Here is a 7,307-nt window from a genome sequence, read left to right as displayed (position 1 = left end):
CCCAAAGCAATTACAGAAAGCCAGAATTGGAGAGAGCCAACAGCTGTGCCCTAATTGAAAAAGACCATTCCTCTGGTTCCCTGAACTCCTTAAGCCAGCCTCAAAACCACAACCCACATCAGAAAATTTATTACAAACCACCATAAATAAGAAAATGTGAAAAATGCAAAAAAGAAAAAGAAATGCAAGAGTCCTTTGTGATATGGCGCTTGTTTTAGTACAAGGAAACCAGCTGTTTCCGGATTCATCCACCCCTCCCAGCTGACTGACTGTGGAATTCTGATTGTATTCACCTGAAAAGAGAGAACATTTATAAGTATATTGGGACTGTGGAACCTGTCATTTACCAATCACATGTTAGACTGAATCATAGACCAAATATAGGGAAGAAATCCTATGCATGTAAACCTTGTGAGAATTCATTCAGTATTAAATTCTGCCATACCTTCCATCACAGCACTCATATTGTGGAAAACCCTCATGTGTGTAATGATTGTGTGGAAACCACTCACCAGAAGTCAGATCTCATTAGACATCAGAGAATTCACACAGGGTTGAAATCTTACAAATCTAATGATTTGTAAGTTCTTTGGGAAGTTCTTTGGCCAGAAGAAACACCTCATAAATCATCAGAGAATTCACACAGGTGAGAAACCTTTTGAATGTAATGACTGTGGAAAATCCTTTGGCCAGAAGGCAAACTTCATAAATCATCAGAGAATTCACACAGGTGAGAAACCTTATGAATGCAATGACTATGGAAAATCCTTTGGCCAGAAGGCAAACCTCATAAATCATCAGAGAATTCACAGAGGGGAGAAACCTTATGAATGCAATCATTGTGGAAAAGCCTTTGCTGAGAAATCAAAGCTCACAAAGCATCAGACAATTTGTACTGGGGGAAACCTTATGATTGCAACGACTGTGGAAAAACCTTTGCTGAGAAGTCAAACCTCAGAAAGTATCAGAGCCTTCACACCATGGAGAAAGCTTATAAATGAAATGACTGTGGAAAAGCCTTTGGTTCCATCCTTGCATACCAAGGATAAATCCCACTTGGTCTGGGTGGATGATCTTTCTGATGCATTGTTGGATTCAATTGGCCAGAATTCTGTTGCAGATCTTTGCATGTATGTTCATCAGGGAAATTGTTCTATAATTACTTTCTTTGTTGCACTTTTTTCAAGTTTAGGAATGAAGGTGATGTTGGCTTCATAGAAAGAATTTGGGAGAATCACCTCTCTCTCAATTGTTTTGAATAACTTGAGAAGAATTGCAGTTAGTGCTTTAAATGTCTGTTAGAATTCAGCAGTGAAGCCTTCCAGTTTTGGGGTTTTCTTGGTAGTGAGGGTCTTTATTACTGGTATCATTTCCATCTGGTTATGTGTGTGTTTACATTTTCTATATCTTTGTTGCTCAATTTAGGTAGGTTTTATGGATGGAAGGATGGTGGAAAGCCTCTTTGCTGTACTTCATAACTCATAAGATATCAGAGTATCCACACAGGGAATTTTCTACTTGACCTTTTTGTGCAAGTTATATCTCATGAAATATTAGAGAATTCACCAAGGGGAGAAATTCATGAATATAATACATGTGAATAGCCTTTGTGGTGCAAATCAGACCTCATCAAACATAAAAGAATTCTCATGGGGAGCAATTTTATGAATGTAATGACTCAGAGCCTTTTACCATAATTCAGCCCTCATTGTACATCATCAAATTCATATAGGGAAAAACTCCTTTGAAAGTAAAATTCCTTTAATTAGAAGCCATACCTCATAAGACAACAGGGAATTCACGTGGGAGAGAAACCTTATGGGTGTAATGAGTGTTGGAAAGCTCTGCCCAAATCTCTCCTTATATCAGAATGCACAACATATATATCTAATGAATGAAATAAATGTGAGAAAGTCATTTCACATAGGTAATGCCTCATAATCCATCATGGAATTTGAAGAAGGGAGAGACCTTAACAATATAATGAATGTGGAAGAGCTTTTCTCCAAAATTCATGTAAGTATTGTGACAAAACCTTTTGCTGGAAATCACATCCTATCCAACAGAGACTCATGTAAAGGAGAAAGCTTATAAATATTATTGGAGTCAGAAGTCAATGGTACATCAGAGAATTGACACAGGTGGTTTCTTAGGCGTATACTGATTGTGCAAAAACATTTTCTTTATTTCAGGCTTGTATAGATACAGAATTCACAAAAGGTGATAGTCTTTGCATGCTGTAAATACAATAAAACCTTTAGCCAGAAATTAGACATCAACAGACTTCAGAGAATTCATAAGGAACAAAAGTCTATGCAATGAATTTGGAAAATGTATTTCTGCTATAAATCAGTCTTTAATTCCCATGAATAGACTCACAAATGAGAAAACATGCATGCATAGAAAAGTTTTGTACCATAAATTATCTCTAGATGGTAAACTAATAACTCACACAAAAGAAAAATCATGAGTGTAATGGAATTGGGAAACCCTTTGCTATAAGGCAGATTTCCAGAAAGCTTAGCAAGATTACAGAAAAGTCTCTGAAAATGTAACATGTCTGAAAGATTTGTTTGCATCACAAACTGGAGGATAGCTCAAGTGCATGTGTTTTTGTGCCTGGCATCCAAATTGATATCTCTTTTTCTTTGATGAATCCCTTGTTTATTTATATAGCAGATTTAGAGACAAAGGATTCCTGTCCATTGATTTACTACTATATGCCCACAATTGCCATGGTAAGGTCTATGGCAAAAACTGAGTGCTGGGGGCTGTGAATCTGATTCATCACTGATAACATTGAAGACATTGGTTCCTGGTTCTTATGCTGCTATGCATGGAAATGTTTCTCTAATTTCATTTTCAAATAGTTCATTGTTAATATAAAGAAATGCTTCTAATTTTTAAAATTTCATTGAAATAATTTGTGATTAATGTGTCCTAGTCATGCATTATTACAGGGTGTAGTGCAATATTTGCACACATTTATGCAGTAAAAAGTGATCAAGCTAAGCAACTACAGCTTTATTAAGTTTTTAAAGAGTTATTTATTTGAAAGACAGAGTTACAGAGAGAAGTAGCAGCAGAGAGAGAGAGAGGTCTTCCTCTGCAGGTTCACTCCCCAGATGGCCACAATGGCCGGAGCTCTGCCAATCTGATTCCAGGAACCAGGAGCTTCTTCCAGATCTCCCACTTGGGTGCAGGGACCCAAGGACTTGGGCCATCTTCTACTGCTTTCCCAGGCCATAGCAGAGAGTTGGATCAGAAGAGGAGCAGCCAGGACTAGAACTGGTACCCACATGGGATGCTGGTGCTTCAGGCCAGGGTGTTAGCCCACTGTGCCACAATGCTGGCCCCCAAGCAACTACAGTTTCTAATTCTTCTCCATGATTTGAGACTACCAGCTCCTCTCCTTCAGTTCTTTACACAGAACCTAATATGGTTGAATGTAGTCATCTCATTATATTATGGAACACCAGAAGTTCTTTCTGCCTCTTTGATTTTTGATACCTATTATCCAATCCCCCTCTATCCCTAGCTGCTTCCCTTCTCAGCCTCTAGTAATCACAGTTCTGTGTTCAGATCCATTATTTTCTTTCACTTCCACATGTGACAAGGACCAGGTGACATTTGTGTTCCTGCTTCTGGCTTATTTCAATTAATTTAATAATATTTTGTTCTTTTTTTGAATCTAAAAGAGGTTGCCCTTTCCATTGTTTTTCACTGATGGACAGCTAGATTGGTTTCAAATCCTGACTGCAGTGAACTGTGTTATAGTGGCTGTGTTATGGGAAAATTGCTGTATCTTTGATATGCTCTCCTCCTTTCCTTCTAATAAAATTTCCTTATTCTATATAGCCAAGAGCAAGATAACTCTCACATGGTAGGTCAATTTTTATCTTAGTTTAATTTTTGTTATTTATTTGAAAGAGTTACAATAGAGGTAGAGACACAGAGAGGTCCTCCATTAGCTGGTTCACTCTACAGATGACTACAAAGGCCAGAGTTATGCCATTCTGAAACCTGGAGACAGGAGCTTCCTCTGGGTCTCCCACATGGGTGCATGGGCCCAAGGACTTGGGCCATCTTCTACTGCTATCCCAGGAGATAGCAGAGAGCTGTATTGGAAGAAGAGCAGCTGGAACTAGAACTGGCACCCAAATGGGATGCTGGCCCTTCAGGCCAGGGCTTTAACTCACTGTACAACAGCGCCGGCCCCAATTTTTATCCTTTTTAAGGAATGTCCATACTGTTCTGCATAACATCTGTACTAACTTGTGTTTTCACCCACCATATATGATGGTTTTCTTTTCCCATGTGCTCTCTAGCATTTGTTATTTTTTATCAGTTTGGCATAAAAATGATATAGTATTGTTCATGTTTTTGTGTATTTTGAAATCAGTTAATTGGTTTATTAAATCTTTATTATTTGAAAGGTGGATTTAGAGAGAGAGGGAAAGACATAGATAGCTTTCATCTGCTGGCTCACACCCCAGAGAGTTTCAACAGTTGAGCCTGGGGCATGCTGGAGTCAGGAGCTTCATCCAAGTCTCCCACATGAGTGGCAAGGACCTGAGTCCTTCGTCCATCTTCTGCTGGTTTCCCAGGTGTTTAGCAGTGAGCTAAATTGTAAGTGGAGATTCCTAAACTCAAAGTGGAACTCAGATGTTATGCTGGCCTCACAGATTGCAGCTTTCCCCACTTGGCCACAATGCCAGCCCCTCTATCAATTTAATTCCTCAAAAATAGCTCAGTAATGTTGGCATCTATCTCATTTTGTTTTTTCTCTGTTATTATTCAACTTATTGATGTCTTATTTTTGTTCACATTATTCCTCTCAATTGCTCTACCTGAGGTGAGTAGGGCTGCTGTGTTGCTTAAATGAAGTGTATGCTTTAGATTACTCATTTAATGAGTGCATGTCATTCACATAGCACTTCACTGAGGTTCTACTATGTCCCAAATCCTCTTCTAGGCACAGAATTTAGACCACTTTTCTCTTAGGCCCAGATCTGGCCTTTAACATACTACTTGGAATTTAGTAGCTCATGAAATCTGCAGACTGCATAAATGAATGAATATTTTGAGGGCTGTGCTTTTGTGGAGGAACTTCATAGGAGACCGAAGGAATAAAATAAATCAAAAGTATCCACAGTATATAGAATGTATACTATTTTACAAGTCACAGAGAAGAGGAAGAAGAAGGAAAGTAGTAAGACTAGAAAGTTTGCGGCAAGACTAACAGGCGCTGGTCAAGAACTTAATAAGCACATTAGGAAAGCAGTAAGGTTTCTTTTTTTTTTTTGAGGAAAAGTTTTTATTTCTAGTGATGAAATTGGCTACAGAACATTATGAAAGTTTAAAAATACAAAGAGAAATTGTCTATAATTAATAGATTCAAAATTTGACAATCAGTGAATATCATTATTAGTCATTACCAACAACAGTTATTGATTTGAAAGGCAGAGTGACAGGAAGAGGGAACCACTGTTTCACTTCCCAGACACTTGCACTAGCCAAAGCTTGACCAAGCCAAAACCAGGAACTGGGAATTCATTCTGGATGTCCCATTTGGGTGCAGGGACCCAAGCACTTCTGCCATCCTCCGTCTCCTCCCAGGGTGCACACTAGCAGAAACTTGCCTCAAAGCAGAGAAGCTACCACTCAAGCCAGGCATTTGTATATGGGATGTGGGTGTGTGGTGGTGATAGCAAGCCCTCATAGATAAAAAAAAAAAGATGAAGTTATTTCTATGCCAAGGAAATTACTCTGTAGTCTTTCTCTTATAAACTACGTATTGCTGAACCTAGATAATTTTTCCTTTATTTAACAATGACATGAAAATGTCAGTTGAGTTGGCTTTCCTGAAGACCTTGTTTCTTGAATATTAGTGGCTAGCTGAGATAAATTCTTTTCATCTCTTTCTCGCTTCGGCAGCACATGTGCTCGCTTCGGCAGCACATATACTAAAATTGGAACGATACAGAGAAGATTAGCATGCCCCTGCACAGTAAGGTTTCTTTATCTCCCTGTAGACTCTGCTCTCCAGAGGTGAACAGGGTCCTCTAAACCCACTTGCTGCACACACAAACACCTGAGTGTTGTATTCTCCCACAGGTGTTGGAGACTGATATGGTGTTCTGATTTATATTTACATAATGGCTAGTGACATCAGGCATATTCACATGTTTTGACCATTTACATATCTTCTGAGAAATGTCTATTCAGATCCTTGCCTGTTTCTTCACTGTATTTTTTGGAGTTTTTCCAATTCATGTAAATGTTCTGGAAATCTGTAAACATTCAGAGTTTTAATTTTTCCTGCCATCTGTTCATTGTATCTACACTCTGATGTTTACTTTGTTGTGAAGAAGTATCTTAGTTGGATATACTCAAATGTCTCTGTTTTTATTTTTGTGACTATTGCTATTGGAATCTTACCCAAAAGCTATTGTGTGTTGACAATATTTAGAGTTTCCCTATGTTTACTTGGGTTTGGGTCTTATGATTACATTTTAATTCACTGTGAGTTCACTTTCACATAGTGTAAGAGATGTTGGAGTCTCTTTTCAGGCTTCTACATATGGCTAATCAAGTTCCTCTGCACCACTTGTGAAAGAGATTCTTCTTTCTCCAGTTCATTTTAGTTCCTTTGGTAAATATGAGTTGCTGGTAGAAATTTGGGTTTATTTCTATGCTACCAAGTCTTTTCCATTGAACTATGTGTCTGTTATTATATCAGTGCTAACACTTCTTCTTTTTTTTTTGCAGTATATTTATTTGAAAGGCAGAGTTACAGAGAGGTAGAGGCAGAGAGAGAGAGAGGTCTTCCATCCACTGGTTTACTCCCCAAATGGCCACAATGGCCGGAGCTCTGTTGATCTGAATCCAAGTGTCAGGAGCTTCTTCCAGGTCTCTATGCAGGTGCAGGGGCCCAAACACTTTGGCCATTTTCTACTTTTTTCTCAGGCTATACCAGAGAGGGGTATAAGAAGTGGAGCAGCTGGGAAACATACTGGCACCCATATGAGATGCCAGCACTGCAGACGGTGACTTTACCTGCTTTGTCATAGTGCTGACCCCTGTAATATGTCTTAAAATATGGTGTGATGTCTCCAGCTTTTTTTTGCTTTATAATATTGCTTTAGATGTTAAGCATCTCTCATGTTTCTATGTGAATTTTAGCATCATTTTTTTCTAGCTCTGAGAAGAACATCGTTGGTATGTTGATTGGAATTGCATTGAATTTGCAAATTGCTTTTGGTAGTATGGATATTTTGGTATTATTCTTCCCATTCACAAACATA

The 7,307-nt window shown here is 38.5% G+C and overlaps 1 pseudogene; it reads left to right on the top strand.

The window, feature by feature from the left end:
• Positions 1-5,942: 5,942 nt before the first annotated feature.
• On the top strand, positions 5,943-6,010 carry LOC149119971 (U6 spliceosomal RNA; annotated as a pseudogene).
• Positions 6,011-7,307: the final 1,297 nt, after the last annotated feature.

The sequence above is a fragment of the Oryctolagus cuniculus genome, chromosome 21 (genome assembly GCF_051225735.1).
Source record: "Oryctolagus cuniculus isolate XC-2025 breed Fujian yellow rabbit chromosome 21, ASM5122573v1, whole genome shotgun sequence".
Taxonomy (NCBI): Eukaryota; Metazoa; Chordata; class Mammalia; order Lagomorpha; family Leporidae; genus Oryctolagus; species Oryctolagus cuniculus.
This window is presented reverse-complemented; position numbering and strand designations above follow the sequence as displayed.